The 13,174-nt window shown below is 39.5% G+C and overlaps 1 pseudogene; it reads left to right on the plus strand.

The window, feature by feature from the left end:
* The first annotated feature begins 11,802 nt into the window (after nt 1–11,802).
* On the plus strand, nt 11,803–12,686 carry LOC128583911 (ADP/ATP translocase 2-like; annotated as a pseudogene).
* Nucleotides 12,687–13,174: the final 488 nt, after the last annotated feature.

The raw sequence follows: 13,174 nt of genomic DNA on the forward strand, positions 1-13,174 counted from the left end.
CAGGATTCATGCTTCCCCATTCTTGTGATGCTTTACTAAGAATAATGTCTTCCACTTCCATCCAGGTTAATACAAATGATGTAAAGTCTCCATTTTTTTTAAATGGCTGAATAGTATTCCATGTTGTACATATACCACAGCTTGTTAATCCATTCCTGGGTTGGTGGGCATTTAGGCTGTTTCCACATTTTAGCAATTGTAAATTGAGCTGCAATAAACAGTCTAGTACAAGTGTCCTTATGATACCAGGATTTTTTCCCTTCTGGGTAGATGCCCAGTAATGGGATTGCAGGATCAAATGGGAGGTCTAGCTTGAGTGCTTTGAGGTTTCTCCATACTTCCTTTCAGAAAGGTTGTACTAGTTTGCAGTCCCACCAGCAGTGTAAAGGTGTTCCCTTCTCTCCACATCCACATCAGCATCTGCAATATTCAGATTTTGTGATGTGGGCCATTCTCACTGGGGTTAGATGGTATCTCATGGTGGTTTTGATTTGCATTTCTCTAATAGATGGGGATGATGAACATTTTTTCACACATTTGTTAGCCATTCGTCTGTCTTCTTTAGAGAAGATTCTATTCATGTCTCTTGCCCATTGGTATATGGGATTGTTGGCTTTTTTCACGTGGATTAATTTGAGTTCTCTGTAGATCCTAGTTATCAAGCTTTTGTCTGATTCAAAATATGAAAATATTCTTTCCCATCGTGTAGGTTGTCTATGTGCTTTGGTTGTTGTCTCCTTAGCTGTACAGAAACATTTCAGTTTAATGAAGTCCCATTGGTTTATTTTTGTTGTTGCAATTGCCATGGCAGTCTTCTTCATGAAGTCTTTCCCCAGGCCAATATCTTCCAGTGTTTTTCCTATGCTTTTTATGAGAATTTTTATTGTCTTCTTGCTTGGAAAGTTTCATTAGAGAAGTCTGCCGTCACTCTGATGGATTTGCCCCTGTAGGTCAACTGGCGCTTACTCCTGGCAGCTTGCAGAATCTTTTGTCTTGACTTTGGACAGGTTCATCACAATGTGTCTTAGAGAAGCTCAGTTAGAGTTGAGGTGACCTGGAGTCTGATGTCCCTCTGAAAGCAGTGTGTCAGAATCTTTGATGATATTTGGGAAATTTTCATTTATAATATCCTCTAGTATGGCTTCCATTCCTCTGGGGCATTCTTCTTCCCCTTCTGGGATTTCTATAACTCATATGTTGGAATGCTTCATAAAGTCCCATAATTCTGACAGTGAACGTTCTGCTTTCTCTCTCTTCTTTTCTGCCTCTTTAACTATCTGAGTTATCTCAAGAACTTTGTCCTCTACCTCCGAAATTCTTTCTTCTGCATGGCCTAACCTGTTGCTGATACTTTCCATTGCATTTTTAAGTTCCCTAATTGACTGCCTCAGTTCCTTCAGCTCCACTATACATTTTCTATGTTCTTCATATCATTCATCTCTTATTTGATTCTGTTTTTGGATTTCCTTTTGGTTATTTTCCACTTTATTAGCAGTTTCCTTCATTGTTTTCATCATGTGTATTCTAAATTCCCTTTCTGTCATTCCTAAAATTTCTTTATAGGTGGAATCCTCTGCAGTAGCTACCTCATGGTCCCTTGGAGGGGTTGCTCTGGACTGGTTCTTCATGTTGCCTGAAGTTTTCTGCCGATTCTTCCTCATGAGTGATTTCTTTTATCTATTTCCTTGCACTAATTTACCTTTCACTTCCTCTTGCTCTTTAAGTTCCTGTGCCTGTGGACTAAGGTTTCAATGAGTCCTTTTGGTACAGGACCAGAAGGATGAGAAGGTTGAAGAGCAAGAAGGGATAAAAGAAAGAAAAAGAAAGAAAGAAAGAAAGAAAGAAAGAAAGAAAGAAAGAAAGAAAGAAAGAAAGAAAGAAAGAAAGAAAGAAAGAAAAGAAAGTAGAGAAAGGAGAGGGGGTGGGTAAAAGGGAATATTGAAAAAAGAAGAGAGGCACAGAAAGAGGGAGACAGAGCAATATAGGTACACAGTAGGGTACTTTGACACAACCTTAAAAAAAAACCCAACCTCTTGGGGTATCTGGTTAGGTGGTTCCCTTGAGGTCCGCAGCTCTTTGCTAACCTGATCGGACAGAGTACCCCACCTCCACCAAGTAGAGAGGAAAGGCAAAAATTCTATAAATCAAAGCAAACAGAAAACCTGACAGGATCAAATTGGGTGAAAAACCAAATAATAGAGCTAAAAACACTAGCAAAAATGAAGTTCTAATTATTGAAAAAGGCAGCAATGGGAAATTGTATTTAAACTAAAAAAATGGAGAAAGAAAGAAAAAGAAAAGAAAAAATCTGTACAGAAAAGGTTGAAAATAAAAAACAACAACAACAACAACAAAATAAACAAAAAACGAACAAAAACAGACCAACCAAAAACAAAGCAGTATATATATCTTGTTGAATATTGTCTGGGCAACAGGTGGTCTGCACAACAGGGGTACGAGATATTAATCACAATGCTAATACAACTGGAAGCCTCCGCTGATTTCTCAAATCCCACAGGGTGGAGACCCTAAATCTCTCTTCAGCCCTCTTAAAAGGCACTTTAAACTTATAAACTTGGCTAAGCAGAAACTTTCCCAGGAAAGTGCTTGTCACTGGGATCACTGCTGAAGTGGCTATCCACTTACCCAGTGTGCCAAAACTGGTCTCACCCTGCCCCTGGGGGTTAAGGCTGTAAGGCGGCTCGGTCCCCGCCTTTAGGTTGCTCAGTCACTAGATTATGAGCTTCTGCCCAATCCTTGCTCTGCAACCCTGAGGGCAGAGCTTACCAGGGCAGTTCTCTCACAATGGCTCCCTGCAGCCCACAGCTAACCACCTATTAGCTCTGTCGGGCCCAGTGGCTTAGTCTGGGGCCCTAGACAATGCCAAAATTTCTCCGTACTCCTGCTCAAGCTCTCCCCAAGGCAGATCAACTGAGTGTCAAGTCCAAAGACACCAAAACAGTTCACAGGTAAGGCCTTTCCAGTTTGCAGTCTCGCTGCTGCTGTACTTAGAGCTGCCAGCGGGATTAGACCATTGAACACACGCAACCACTTGCCAGTTTTCTGCTGTTTTTGTCCTCCTCTTGGGGTCCAGAAGTCTCTTGCTGACTCCCTGTATCCTCAAAGGGATGATTATAGGCAGATACCACCAGCCAGAGATGCCTGGAGTCTTATCTCCCCAGACTCACCGTGCCCAGGGAAGCTGTTACTCGACCGCCATCTTGCTCTCACTCTAATTGAAGATTTTTTTATAATACATTGCATTCTTCGATGACATAATATAAGGCAAAATGGCTTACAGAATCCATCATCCAAATCTCAAAAAATTCATCTTAATTAATACAGTAGAACCTCTATAGTTGACCCCTTCCCTTCATTGATCACTTCCTTAAATTGATCTAATTTTCATAGACTGGATATATCCCATATGCATATATCAGTACAGTAGATCTAGTTCCTTATTTTGACCACCTCTCCATGTTTACCAATTTATTACAGTATCTTGGGGGTCAAATCAAAGAGGTTCTACTATATAATTATTGAGTTGCTCCTATGTTCTAAGCACTGCTCTAGGCACATCTAACAAAAATGAACTCTACCCTTTATAGAATAAACTTCTGATTGAACTTGAAAAATCAGATATTTATTTGGAAACCAGTTCATTTAAAAAAAACTGGCCTATACAACATAGAAAGAGAACCAGTAAGATATATAGATACAGGCATATATGACATTTATTATAGGAATTGGCTCACAAGGTTGTAGAGGCTGGGAAGTCTCACAATATGCCTTTTGCAGCGTGGAGAACCTAGAAAGCCAGTGTTATAATTCAGTACTAGTCCAATGGCTGGAGAATCAAGGGGACTGATGCAAGTCCTTGAAAACCCAAAAACCATGAGCATCACTATCTTATAGCAGGAGAAGACGGATGTCCCAGCTACAGCAGAGAAAGCAAGTTCACTCTTCCTCAGCCTTTTTGTTCCCTGAAAGTTTTCAGCTGAGAGGCTGAGGCTGTCCACACTAGACAGGACCATCCACATTACTCACCAACTCAAATGCTTTCAGGAAACCCTCACAGGCACACTCAGAATTAATGTTTTATGGGCCCTCTGGGCATCCCATAGCCCAGTCGAGTCAATAAACAAAATTCACTGTCACAACTTGTTTCTTAAATGAGAGGCAAGAAAATGAAGGGAGGCAGCGTGTATGCACATGTGTGGAAGAAGTAGCAGGGTATGTTTTATTTCAAATATTATACACATTTCATGTCCATCACCATAGTGGATTGTGATAGATAAAGTTTTCAATACAAGGACACTTTCCTTTCACAGTGGCTTCTAGTAACAGAACCCTTCTTTCCTATATGAACTATATTAGGGCTAAATACTCATGCTAACATTGCCCACAGGTGCTTCATCAGAGTCTACCATGGATTTTTGATAGCATTGCCAAAGAATAGGCATTTTTTTCATTTCTCTGAGATTCTAACTTCAAGGCTCATAAAGCCAAGATCTAGAAAGGATTATCTTTCCCACCAGCTGGTAAAAGGTATCAAGAGAAAACAAGCTAAGAGAGAGAAGAGCTCAAAGATGTAAAGAGGTGGATTGTCCTTGACATGGTTTGAGTACCAGGATCCGGGCATATGTTAAACCAATCTCTAGGTCTTTTTGATAATTTATCTTTGGGTTTAAAGTAGTTTGAGTGGGTTTCTGTTGTTTCCTCCAAAAAAGATACTGGTCATCATGTTCTCTAGACATTAATGCTTTACAAAATGTATATTCCTTTCCAAACTTTGTAACCCAATACTAGCTGATGTTCCTGACATACAGTGAATACTCAGTAACTGCTAGGCCAAGCTGAAGTGAACTAAAACTTTAAGGAGGCTGATTTTGATACAACTGAGGACCACTGTCCTAAAGATTGGTGCAGTTCAGCGACAGCAACAATTCGTCCATACAAAGCATCCCTGGAGTGTCCAGGCTGTTGAAGGTCAGTACTTGGAGAAACCACTCCCTCTGTCAAAGGGACTGTTGAGCTCCCTCTAATCCAGAGGCTATGATTCTAGGCAATACGTATGTTCTCTGTGCATTGAAACTATCCTTCATGGTGTTTTTCTATTTGAAATTAGCTCTTTTTTTGACTTTTTATTCACTTGCTTTACTTTTGGGTGGCCATGAAACAGTAACTATTGAGAAAGATTTGCATAAGCCAGGCTGAAAGGAAATTGAAGCACTATTGAGAAAACTGTGGTTAGAGGCTCTACTCTGGTTGAGGTTCTGAGTGATCAGAGTCAGGCTTAATTAGTCCTCCTGTCCATAAAATGGGCACATATTCAATTCAAGAGATTGCATTTAAAACTATTTAAAACAATTGTAAAACTGGGATAATATTTAGTTATATTTTTGAGGACTATCTAAAAGAATACATGAAGAAAAAATTAAAGATGGGAGAAATATAAATATAAAATGGAACATTCAAGGCAGTGTCTGTCAGGACACATTTATTTACTGATTTCTAAGTAGATTCTTCCATACCAAACATATATTCTCATATGAAACATTATCTATAGTACAACCAGACCATCTTTGGAAAAGAAAATTTAAATGGATTCTATTTTTTAATTGTATGGTCTTGACTCTCCTCTCCATTTTACATTTGGGCTGATATTACCTTGGATCTAATTGAAGGTATAAATAAAAATCTGAAAGCAAAGCAAAGGTTAAAGATTCTTTATAATATGTAAGCCATGAAAAATTTTTGCCACCAAAGCTGACCAGATTACTGTGGTCTTGAATACGTGGTCACCTCTATTTTGGGGTAGTGGATCTACACCATAAAGTAGTGATCAGAAACACAGACCATTATTCACATTCTTACCCTGCTAAGCAGATTCTTCATGTGTAATTTATACTATCCTTTATTGCCAGGCAACCACAGCAAACATTTTTTTTTAATATTTCGGAATTATTTTGTTGCAGTGGATAACACAACTCAGACGATGCTATCACATCACTAATATAATTTGCCGTGTACACTGCAGTTATATTTTGCCACATCGTCTATACAGTTGAATCACATCTACTCAAAGTTGAATCACATTTACTCAAATAAAATAAGGACCCCATGTCCTCACCAGAGTGAATCTTCACTATATTTTAATAAATGTTGAGCATTTGTTGTTTTATACCTGGCCCTCACCTGGAATTCTGTGCACCATGCACAAGCCAGAAATCACAGGGTAGGAGAGAAGAGACGAGGGGGTGAGCTTGCATGAAGGAGACAGGGAGGAAGGGAGAAATGGGACATTTTTCAAATTTCAAAGCTGTGAGTGCCTAATTTTTATAAGAAAATCCCCAGTTTCTAAAATAAAAGCAGCATTATAACCATCTACTCTTGTACTCTGAAAAAGCAGACAAACACGCTTACAGGAAAGAGGAGAGAAAATGGTGCTACATAATTTAATTCTACATTCTAACCAGTCTTTTGTCACATCCTATATATAATCATGTGAAAAAAATCATTTTTAAAATGGTCTCAAGTAAAAGGGAGAGTACAAGATGAAAATTTATGTAAGACTGAGGGTGTTATTTCTTTCTTTTGCAAAGATGTTTTATTGTTATATTGTTCTTAACAATTAAAAAAAAGCTCTTCATATATAAGCAAAGAAATGCTGCTTATGACTATTTTCTTGGTAATATCGCAAATATTTGGAGGGGTAACATATACCTACAAAAATAACTCATGAGTCAAAAATCATTCCTGTAGGAAGTACTTTTAAGAGTATATAATTAACCTCAAACAAAGGCAAGTGAAGGACACCTTTCAAAGGCCCCTTCCTGCACTGTAGAATTAGTGTGCTTTTTCTTTCTCTTCTAAATACAAAATGACTTTCTTTCATTTTCCTCCCACACATGATTTCAAATAAACCATGCCATACGAAGCTTTTTAAATACTGAGATAAGACATTTAAAAGATCATATTAACATCTGAAAATGGTTCCTTAACGTTTTATAAATATTTAGAGATTCTGCACGTAAATTCACTAATTTTAAGATTTTTGACTGTCAACATTCTTTAATAACTGAAACTTAGACAATAATGCTCAAATATGTTGCTATCCTCAACACATCTGATGTCCATCTTCCAATCTGAGAAAAAAATGAAAGAATTTATCATTTCCTTGAATCTCTAAATTGTGACTGAAATAAGCAAAAAGAATCTTGGCAAATTATTAAACATCAATAAATATTTCCCTAACAATGAGTCAAATAAATTAACACAGTAAATGGGTTTATGTCTTAAGATATTGGAGCAGAGAATGCAGAGGGAGCCCCTGAGATCCTCCCACCACTGATGTTCTTCTTTCTGAACTTGACACAACAGATGTGCCCAGTAACAACCATTTTTATCAGGCCATTTCATCTGTCTCTAAGAAATAAAGTGTTTTCTTTTGAGAACTGGCAAAGAAAAGCATTAGCTTGGCAATCCCTGGGTCTGTATCAAAGACTGAATTGAGTCAACCCATCGTAAAAGAAGATTCTGGAACCTAAAATAGTGTGTGTGGACTTAGCCTTATTGCTTCATCTGATCACACACTAAATCACTTTAGAATCTAAAAATCCAGATTCTCAGGCTCCAGAATCAGGTTTCCTTGAGACACCAGAGCTGAGGGGTATGGAGGAAACAGAACAGATGACCCTTTCCCATGTTCAAAACTGCATGGCAAACAAAGGGTGGAGCTAAGAGAGCATAAGTCCCCTAAGACCAAACATATTTAGTTACCAGCTTCTCTGGACCATCTTATGTTACTTTTTCTCAAATTAAGCAATTATTTTAGAGAACTTCTAGGTCTTCCTCCTCCTGCTTATATTCCAATCATTCCAACAGTAGTTAGCACAAAGTCCAGCCTCTTCACTGTGGCCTGGAGGCTGGGCTTGCTTTCTAGAAATGGGGAAGAGATAGTCAACACAGGACCCCACCATTGGAAGCGCCTGCACTTGATTTAATGCTCTGATGACATCCTCTTGAAATCCTTATTTTTTTTTATAAAGAAGTCCTCTACATTTTGTGTAGCCAGTCATGCCTAGAGGATGCCCATGATCTGGGTCCAGCCTACCTCCATCCCATCTCCCTCTGCTGCCTTCTTCCTCACTATGCCCAGCCTCGCTGGCTTGCTTTGCATCCCTCCCACCTGCTGCGTTAATGTCCATCTCTAAGTCCTTGCAACTGCTGCTGCTGCTTCCATTGGGGGCATGTGGTCATGGCTCACCCTTATCAATGCTCAGTACATTACCTATTTTATTTTCTTCACAGAACTTATGAGCACCTGAAATTACCTTCTTTAATTGTCTTTGCATATTTATTTATTATCTATTTCTCCTCCCACTAGAATGTTAGTTACTTGCAGGCAGGAATGTTATCAGCATCAGTCACTGCTGTATCTCTGCTCCCCGGATACTTGACAACCAAGAAAACATGCAAGAATAATATGTTGCCTAACTTACCAAGCAATTCACTGATCCACATACTCTGAGAGCCATTGTATACTTTCCAGAGCCTCTGCCCTCTGCTCACAATGGCAGAGTGCTGTAAGCAGTTCTGATACTCTGGGGAAGATTTGGAGAGTTTAACATTTAGTCCAGTATAGAAACCACAAGGTGACTTCAGTCAATCCCAAGGGATCAACCTCCATTTCTGTTGATTCTTAAGTCATTATTACAGATTATTATAAAGGGCCAGTGGATGAAGAAAAGGAGAAGGAATCTGAAGGGATTGTCCTCTGAGTTACTGCTCAGCAAGTGTTGAAGCCACTCTATGAATAAGATTTCCAGCATTGGGAGAGTCCAAACCTGGACCAAGCAAGTGTTCTTACAGGATGACACTGAAAAGATGGTTTCTAGCGATGTGGAGTTTGAGACTGCTAAGTCTCGTTTGATTCTGAACTTTTATATTTTTGAAAGTTGAGAAAACCTATAATGTCAGATACATCTGACAATGAGGGTGGAGTTTTATGCCATTTATTGGCATGTGCCAGTAACAACCCACCCCTCATTTACCTCTATTCCCTATAAATATACTCCTACCAGACACACACAGAAATATAATAAATGAGAGCACATCATTAAGTATTTCCTAAATCCAATTTTAATATGCCACAAAACAGAATGTAGATAAGCCAGGTCAGGGCATGACCTGGGAAAATGTATTTAAAAATAAGATTGTCAGCTCAGTCTCATTCAGAATCCTTTCCTACAAGCTTATTGCTTACAGGCATGGAACCCAAAATGTCAGATTCCAGGCCCTGGGGTAAAGGCCAGGCTACGCTGTCCAGGATGGGTGGGCTTCCAGGCTGAGATACACATTCCACACACACTTTCTAAAAGCAATTTGAGATAGATATGTCTCTCCAGATTTCCTCAGTGTACTAGTGAGCTCAGGCTGGTATCACAAAAATATGATAGATGGGATGGCTTAAACAACAAATAGTTATTTCTCACAGTTTGAAAAGTGAGAAATCTAAGATCAAGGTGCTGGCAGATCCAGCATCTGATGAGACTGGCTTTCTGCCTTGTGGACAGCCCATCTTCTTGCTGTATCCCCATATGGTAGAGAGCAAAGGGAGGAAGTGAGCTCGCTTGTGTTTCTTTGCACAAGGACACTATCTCATTATAAGGGCTCCATTTTCATGACCTAATTAACTCCTCAAAGCCCCATCTCTAAGTACCATCACCCTGAAGACTAGGGTTTCAAAATATACATTTATATATTGGCTTTGGAGAGGTTATAAAACAACTACATTTGTATATGTATACAATCTAAGATGACTTACAGACGGTTTTTATCAGCTGCCTGTACCAAGTACAATGTATGATCAGCTATTGCATGTAAAACTCATGGCAGAAGCTGTGATATTTGGGACCACTCTAATTCTTAATAAAAATTCTAGAAACTCCAGAGTCTAAAAATAGATCTGCCATTCAATCCTGTAATTCCTCTGCTGGGCATATACCCAGAAGACCAAAAATCACAACATAACAAAGATATTTGTATCAGAATGTTTATTGCAGCCCAATTCATAATTGCTAAGTCATGGAAAAAGCCCAAGTGCCCATCGATCCACGAATGGATTAATAAATTGTGGTATATGTACACCATGGAATATTATGCAGCCTTAAAGAAAGATGGAGACTTTACTCTTTCATGTTTACATAGATAGAGCTGGAACATACTCTTCTTAGTAAAGTATCTCAAGAATGGAAGAAAAAGTACCCAAAGTACTCAGCCCTACTATGAAACTAATTTGGGGATCTCACATGAAAGCTATAACCCAGTTACAACCTAACAATAGGGGGAAGTGGGAAAGGGAGGGGGATTGGTGGGATTATACCTGTGGTGCATCTTACAGGGGTATTTGCGAATCTTGGTAAATGTAGAATGTAAATGTTTTGGCACAGTAACTGAGATAATGCCAGGAAGGCTATGTTAACCATTTTGATGAAAATGTGTCAAATGGTCTATGAAGCGAGTGTATGATGCCCCGTGATCATATCAATGTACACAGCTATGATTTAATAAAAAAAAAATTCTAGAAACTCAAAAAATGTATATACATTTTTGGGAGACACAAGCATTGAGTCTATAGCAGAGCATGAGGCTTAGCTTGAAAGGCTACATAAGGTCTCATGCATTCCTTCATTACAAATTTAGGTTTCAGGATCCTTCCATCCCATCCATCCTCAAAGTAATGACAATATGTCTAAGGGCATATGCAAAGAGAAAGACATGGTTGAGCTCAGAGCAGGCCTTGACTCAGCCTGCTGGTACCCTGCCACACAGAACGGGAGGGAGAGAAAGTACTACCTGAACCTTTACCTTTTAATTACATTGATCCTTAGCAGTAACAAAGAGCAAATGTGTCTCAATCCATGCCTGGGAATTGAACAATCAGGTTATCAGCATCTTTCTGAAAGGATGGGGGCAAGAGGAGAGAAGAATCAGGGATCCTGAAGAGAAATAAGAAGACTTGATAGGAGACAGCCTCTTCCACAGTCATATGGATTTTTAAATACATTAAAATGTACTTCCAAACCTCAATAATATAAGATAATGAAGGAGAAAGAGAGACTAAATGTAAAAATTCTGTATTCGAGTAATTTTCAAAGAACTTAAGGGAATTACATAAAGCTGCTTAGGGGCAATGCTTTAATAAACCACCACAAAGTATTTCCCAGCTTGACAAGCCAGTTTCCTTCAGTAGATAAAGAGATCCTGGCAATATTGTAAGCTATTAATTTGGTAAGCAAATCTGTTCCTTATAAATTGAACAAGAGTGACCAGATTTCAAATCAGTGGGTACCGAATTAATGCCTTCCCCATATAGAATATGTCTCCTTTCCATAGCACTGGACAATTCTTAGTCAATGCTGTGTTCAAACCCACTGCTACCTGGAAATGTGAACTATGAAATTTGCAGAGGCTCCTGGAGAAGCACTTGATGCTGGTGCTGCCATTAGGCAATGTGCTTTCCCTAAGCGATTGCCTGGTGTTAGGACCATGGCAGAGAGCGTGTTTTAAGTATCCCTCAAATACTCATAAGTATTTGACTGAATTATCCTTGAAAAGCTTGAATCCCAAATGTTGGCAAGGAACTGAAATCAAGGTCAGTGTGAAATCAATGTCAGTGAAATGGTGTGGTCTTTAATTTTTCTTAAAGTTAGTCTATTGGGCCCCATAGTCCCGGAATCAAGGCCAGTTCTTGGCCTAGTCCTGTCCCGCATCACATGCCTCCTCTTTACTTTCAACATGACAGATGCTGCTGTGTCCTTCATCAAGGACTTCCTGGCAGGTGGAGTGGCCACAGCCATGTTCAAGACCATGGTAGCACCCATCGAGTGTGTCACCTGCAGCTGCAGCATGCCAGCAAGCAAATCACCATGAGTAAGTAATATAAGGGCATTACAGATTGCTGGTCCATATTCCCAAGGAACAGGGAGTCCTGTCTTTCTGGCATGATAACTGGCCAACGTCATCCAATCCTTCCCCGTCCAGGCTCTCAACTTTGCCTTCAAAGATAAATGAAAGAAGATCTTCCTGGGTGGTGTGGACAAAGAACCAAGTTTGGGTGCTGCTTTGCAGGGAATCTGGCCTCAGGTGGTGCCACTGGGGCCCCATCTTTGCGTTTTGTGCACCCTCTTGATTTTGCTCGTACCTGTCTAGCAGCTGATGTCGGTGAAGCTGGAGCAGAAAGAGAATTCAGAGGCCTTGGTGACTGCCTGGTTAAGATTTACAAATCTGAAGGGCTTGGGGGCCTGTACCAAGGCTTTAACATGTCTGTCCAGGGTATTATCATCTACTGAGCTTCCTACTTTGGTGTCTATAACACTGCAAAGGGAATGCTTCCAGATCCCAAGAATACTCACATCATCATCAGTTGGATGATTGCACAGTCTATCACTGCTATTGCTGGGTTGACTTCCTATTTGTATGACACTGTTCACCATTGCATGATGATGCATTTGGGGTGCAAAGGAACTGATATCTACACCAGCATGATTGACTGCTGGAGGAAGATCCTTCGTGATGAAGGAGACAAAACTTTTTTCAAGGTTGCATGGTCCAGTGTTCTCAGAGGCATGGTTGGTGCTTTTGTGCTTGACTTATACGATGAAATCAAGAAATACATATAAATTATTTCCTAGTTTCCCCCCGTGAACAGGCATGTTGTATTATATGATCTTATATTATATGTAAGATCTTGACCATTCTTGACAGGCTCATGGCTGTCTATTGATCAGTGGGAACTCTTTACTGGTTGAAAATGGGAAGCAATAATATTCATCTGACCAGTTTTCTCTTAAACCCATTTCCATGATGATGATGGGACTTAATTATATTTTTTTATTTCAGTCACTCCTGATGAACAAAAAATTTGGAAAAATAAAAATATCTAAAATTTAAAAATAGCCTATTGGATGCCAGCTTTGCCATTAGCTCCCTGGGGGAGCCTCAGCAAGGGATTTTGATGGAGAGGCTTCATCTAATGAATGGGAAGAGGACCATGTTTTGAAAGGTAACTGGGAGCATAATGTAAAAAAGGGAAGATGGAGGTGGAGGATCTCCACAAACTATCATTCTGTAGTTGGTAATTCACACAATAGATTTTCTTTAAGCATCC

Source organism: Nycticebus coucang, chromosome 4, assembly GCF_027406575.1.
Source record: "Nycticebus coucang isolate mNycCou1 chromosome 4, mNycCou1.pri, whole genome shotgun sequence".
NCBI classification, from domain to species: Eukaryota; Metazoa; Chordata; class Mammalia; order Primates; family Lorisidae; genus Nycticebus; species Nycticebus coucang.